Raw genomic sequence first — 6,065 nt, 5'->3', positions numbered from 1 at the left:
AAAGGGCTGATTACTGTCTGAAGTCTGCTGTACCCACACCTCTGTCTATCCCTCTTCATCTAGAACAACCAGCGTCATCTTCCATTCCTTTCACCATCATGTGTTTAACTCGCTTCTCCTTTTAGACGGTCAGATATCAATGTAATAATGAAATGATCTGTGTCAGTGCTGGCCATTTCCCTGTCCTGACTTCAGACCCTACTCTGGACACTTGTTTCCCATTCCAGGACCTTCTTGTATTAATATTCAGCACCACCTGTCAGTCAGAAACTTGTCTCAATGAACCGATCCTTTTACTGAACTTCCAACTGCTGCTGTCCATTTCTCGAGGGAAAGAGCTGCTCACTGTATAAGGATGTGAGGGGAATGTAACCCGGCTGCTGGTGAGACGGTCCCGTCTTCTCAATCAAAATTTTACTACAGTGATTCCCAGATTCCCAGCTGGTCTGTTGAGGATTTTGTTTTCACAGAAATATCTTGTTAAATACAAATCTGATTCCAACATGTCAGTAACAGGACAGAATGGGAACCATTTAAAAGGATGAAGCAACTATTTCAGTGTCTTCTCACTGTCCCCCTGAAGACTGTGTGAAGGGGAATTACCAATAGTCTGTAATTTATTACTTCCACACCGAGTTTGAGTTATTTGTCGTGTGAAAGATTGCTGAACGGAGTCTTTTACTGTCAGTTACGGATGAGAAGTTGACAAAAATTGGCAAAATAAAGCTGTTCATAAAATAGCACCAGCAATTTGAGTCGGTAAAAGCAAAATTGTGTTTTAAAAGTTTATTTAAACCGCTACGGGAAAATAGATTTTTATGTACTTTTCCAGTCGATCACTTCTTTTCCACAGTGAAATTGGCGGCTTTCACAAATTCAAATATTCTGCCAGGTTGACAGGTTCAACCAATGATTTTTTGTATTTTGTGCTTCGAGGTTCTCTAATTGAATCAGTCATGTAAGCTAATGGCTGTGTGGCCTAATGGATAAGGCGTCTGACTTTGATATATTCTATGATGTTATCAGAAGATTGCAGGTTCGAGTCCTGCCACGGTCATTTTGACCCAAAGGGATTATGCAGGGATTTGGGGATTGAGTCGGGGACTGAACAGATTGGAAACCCGACATGGACTCAATGGGGCGAATGGCCTCCTCATGTGCTGTCACTGACTTTATGAGAAGAGGGTGACCAATCAGAAGTGGGCTGGGGTTCCAGCGGGTTCAACCTGCAGGAATTCCAGGTCCCTGAATGACTGAGCTGAAACTGATCAGTTTCACTGCAGGAAACACCGTCTCGGGGGAAATATCATCACAAATAATTCCATTTGACTTATAATTCAATTATAAAACAATGGGCAGATGTGAAGGTGTGATGTTACTTTTCACTGTGAGGGGAGAATCCGCCATCTGGGTAAATCAGCAACTTTATAACATCGTCTGTACGTTTAGAAAAGAAACGATGAAAACTCTCCCCATAACCCTGGTGTGGTGGAAAGGCTCAATTCAGAGATTGGAATATAACGAGAGCAGAACATAAATCATTAACTGATATTTCCGGCATAAAACACACCCCAGCTCCCGTTCCCATGTCACTGCTGTCCCTATGAGGCGGTGGGTGACTCTGAAAAGAGACTTTGTTTTGTGTTCCTGCAGGAAAACCACAAAGATCCTCCCAGGCAGTGAAACTCATCTTCCCAGAATCTCCATACCAGATTGAAACAGAAAACACAAAGACAGTGAGAGAGTTCCAGAGAGTTACTGAGCATTAAAACCAATGAAATAAACCAATTCTAGAGAGATGTTGGTGCAGTTTTTTCAGAGCGATTGTGGCTCTTAAAAGAGCTGTTGTGTTTCGAGTGTTTTCACTACATGGTGGAGTTTTCCTTGGAGTTGATGTACTTGGTCACTCACTTTGTCCCTTCTCACATTCCGAGCGCTTTGTTGGGTGGAAATATTTATTCAGGCAGTTTCAACAGCTCAGAGCCGACATTGAGTCAGAAACCATAAATGGGAGTACGGGACACAGACAAGGAATTTACGCTGGACCTTTAGAAATCTCACTGGTTATAGGCCTCAGTTAGAGCATAGTGTCTAATTCCATGCTCCACACTTTAGCAGGAATGTCAAGGCCTTAGAGAGGGTGCAGAGGAGATTTACTGGAATGGTATCAGAAATGCAGGAATTCAGCTAATGTGGAAAGAATAGGGGTCTGGGGTGTGTGAAGCTGGGGTCCTTCTTCTTAGAGCAGAATGGCAGTTAATAGTTGCGTTCAACATTGTGAAGAGTTTTTATATGAATAAAGAAGTTTGACTGCAATTAGACAGAGCCTTGTTGAGATCACACATTATGGGCAGCACAGTGGCGCAGTGGTTAGCACCGCAGCCTCACAGCTCCAGCAACCCGGGTTCAATTCTGGGTACTGCCTAGGTGGAGTTTGCAAGTTCTCCCTGTGTCTGTGTGGGTTTTCTCCAGGTGCTCCGGTTTCTTCCCACAAGCCAAAAGACTTGTTGGTAGGTAAGCTGGCCATGATAAATTGTCCCTGGTTTAGGTAGGTGGGAGGGAAATATAGTGTCGGTGGGGATGTGGAAGGAATATGGGATTAGTGTCGGATTAGTATAAATGGGTGGTTGTTGGTCGGCACAGACTCGGTGGGCCGAAGGGCCTTTTTCAGTGCTGTATCTTTCTGTGACTCTAGAGATGTGGATGCTCGTTGGGTATATCCAAGAGAGAGATCGATAGATTTTTGGATACTAAGGGAATCAAGGGATCTGTGCTAGTGTGGCAAGATGGAGTTGATGTAGAAAATCAGCTGTGATCTTATTGAATGGCAGAGCTATTTCGATGGGCCGAATGGCCCACTCCTATTTTTTATGTAACGTTCCATTCCTCTCAGGGAATATTTTATTTTCAAAAAGAGAAATACTGCACACACTGGAAATCTGAATAATAACAGAAGATTCTGGAAACACTCAGCAGTTCCAGCAGTATCTGTGTAGAGAGGAAGGTAGGAGCAATGTTTCAGGTCTATAGAAGGGTCACAGAACTGGACCATTACCCCGAGCTTCTCTTCTCCACAGTTGTTTCCGGACTGGCTGAGTGTTTTCAGTATTTTAGGCTTTTTCTTTCTGTATTTCATCCATTTCCCACTTGACTATTTGCTGTGAAACTTTCAGCGTTGTGCTCAATTCCTGGTGTCGTTGTGTTTCCTTTATTTGAAGTAATGTAAATAGTATCCTGAAATGAATTTGCCAAATGGTTGGGCAAATTGTTACAACCAGTTTTTGAGCAAGTTCTCCACATGCACAGTGAAGGATTCCTTCACATTTGCGAAGACCATACAGGACTTGCATATCGATAGCAATGCCGTGTCCATGTGTCATTTGACATTGCTAGCCTATTCACCAATGTACCACTTCAGGAAGCCATAGATATTTGCACTGCAGTGCTATACAATGGTGATCTAGACCCGTCACCATTGTGTGAATCAGTATTCATTGAACTTATGAACTCGGCAACTTGCACAGTTGGGTTCAGTTTTATTGACACCATGTATCGCTGGTGTTGCCATGGGATCACCTCTAGGCCCAGCTCTCACAAACATCTTTGTTGGATTCCATGACAAACCTGTTTTTAAGGGAATGACACCTAACCTCCGACCTCTTGCATATTTCCAATATGTAGATGATACGTTTGCTAAATTTGAATCCGCAGCTGCATGAAATAATTTCCTTGCACGTCTTCATGGGCTCCATCCTACACTCAAATTCACCTTTGGAATGGAGCAGTCAAATGAGTTCCCTTTCCTTGATGTACTAGTTGAGAAATCTGCTAAGGGGTTTTCTACCACGGTCTACCGCAAACCTACCTTCACTAGTCAAAACACGCGTTAGGATTATTACAGTTCCACGCGCTATAAGATTGGTCTTATCGACAACCTCATAAATAGGGCTGAGCCATTTGCTCACCATGCAAGCTTGATGCTGAAATAGGGTGAATCAAAGACATCCTGCATTACAATGGCTACACTGATCAGATCATTTCTCACTGTGTATCGCACAAACCTATAAACGGGCTGAAGGACGTCATTTTGAGCCCTGAAAAGTGCCCAGTCTCCCTCAAATTACGCTGGAAGGGTAATATATCCCCAGCATTTGAGTAACAGGTGAAGCGAGCTGTTTCCTGCTGTTACTATGCAGGAGCAACAAGTGTGGTGTTCACCACTAACAGGATGCTGCTGTCAAGCAAAAGAGACGTCCTGCCTATCACACAAATAAGTAACGTGATATATGAATTTCAATACCAGTGTGATGCTAGGTTTCTAGACCGTACATCCCAAAACTGGTGGATTGTATCAAATAACATGTCCCTTCCGCTGTTCGCAATGGGCCCTACCCAACCAACCCGTGCTTGCAAAACTCAAAACACAGTATCCAACATGAGATGTGATTCCACAATAGGACAACATTTGCTAAATAATTCTCAGTGTGCTAAGAATTACACTGACAACCAATTTAAGACTGTCAGTAGGGCTTGCAGTGTGGTGCGTTGGTGTGTACTGTAAACTACATATATTAATACACAGGGCCCTGTTCTTTGCAGACAGAAAGAACATGAACACATGTTGTGCCAGTTTCAGCTAAACAAAATAAGTGACAGCCATTCACTGGCTCATTCCACAGGGCAATGGCTTGACCAATCAGAGTCAAGCTGCCTGGTTTAAATTTCAAACAAAGCTGGGCAGTTATCTGTCAGTTACCAAAAACTGATGCATTCTGAATGGCAATGCCTCGACCAATCAGAGTTCACTTGCCAACCAATCAGCACTCTCTTCTCATACAGAAGAAAGTTGTTGTTTTCCCTTAAATTGGTATTCTTGTGGATTGCCCTGCTGAGTGCAAGACGAAAACAACTGGCTACCAAAGTTTGGACAACATGTCACTATTTTCACGAAATGATTACTTTTATTTTCAATATAAAAATATAAAGCAATATGAGTGTAACATTTACAGACAAATTCTATTACCTCACATTGCCTGATTCTTTCACACTGACAGACTATGTGAACTACTGTCCCGATTTTGCAGTTCTCACTTCCAGTTAGCAAATGTCAGCAATCTGTGATACAGTGCAGTTTACAGACCAGACCGTCAATCACAACATGCAATAATTGTTCAGCTTATGTTGGACTGGTGGGATTTAGAAATACTAGGAATTGAGATGAGCTGTTATTGCATTTAATTATTTGTTTCATGGGATGTGGACGTCGCCAGCCAGGCCAGCATTAATTGTCCATCCCTAATTGCCCATGAGAAGGTGGTGGTGAGCTTCCTTCTTGAACCACTACAGACCATGTGGGGTAGGTACACCCACAGTGCTATTAGGAAGGGAGTTCCAGGATTTTTACCCAGCGACAGTGAAGGAAGGAATGGCGATATAGTTCCAAGTCAGGATGATGTGTAGCTTGGAGGAGAACTTTCAGGTGGTGGTATTCCCATGCATCTGCTGCCCTTGTCCTTCTAGGCAGTAGAGGATGCAGGTTTGGAAGGTGCTGCCTGAGTAGCCTTGGTGCATTGTTGCAGTGCATCTTGTAGATGGTACACACTGCTGCCACTGTACGTCAGTGGTGAAGGGAGGGAATGTTGTGGACGGGTGCCAATCAAGCGTGTTGCTTTGTCCTGGATGGTGTCGAGCTTCTTGAATGTTGTTGGAGCTGCACCCATCCGGGCAAGTGGATAGTATTCCATCACACTCCAGACTTGTGCCTTGTAAATGGTGGACAGGCTTGGGGAGTCAGGAGGTTAGTTTCTCACCGCATGATTCCTATCCTCTGACCAGCTCATGTAGTCACACTATTTATAAGGCTACTCCAGTTCAGTTTCTGGTCAATGGGAACCCCCAGGAAGTTGATAGTGGGGGATTCAGTGATCGTAATGCCGTTGAATGTCAATGGGAGATCGTTAGATTCTCTCTTGTTCGAGATGGTCATTACCTGGCACTTGTGTGGCGCGAATGTTACTTGCCACTTATCAGCCCAAGCCTGGATATTGTCCAGGTCTTGCTGCATT

The 6,065-nt window shown here is 43.6% G+C and overlaps 1 non-coding gene across 1 annotated transcript; it reads left to right on the top strand.

The window, feature by feature from the left end:
• Window positions 1-968: 968 nt before the first annotated feature.
• trnaq-uug (transfer RNA glutamine (anticodon UUG)) lies at window positions 969-1,057 on the top strand. Its single transcript is given in 2 exon segments — window positions 969-1,005; window positions 1,022-1,057. It is a non-coding gene; the product is annotated as a tRNA-Gln (tRNA).
• The last annotated feature ends 5,008 nt before the right edge of the window (window positions 1,058-6,065 follow it).

The sequence above is a fragment of the Heterodontus francisci genome, unplaced genomic scaffold, assembly GCF_036365525.1.
Source record: "Heterodontus francisci isolate sHetFra1 unplaced genomic scaffold, sHetFra1.hap1 HAP1_SCAFFOLD_61, whole genome shotgun sequence".
Lineage (NCBI taxonomy): Eukaryota > Metazoa > Chordata > Chondrichthyes > Heterodontiformes > Heterodontidae > Heterodontus > Heterodontus francisci.
This window is presented reverse-complemented; position numbering and strand designations above follow the sequence as displayed.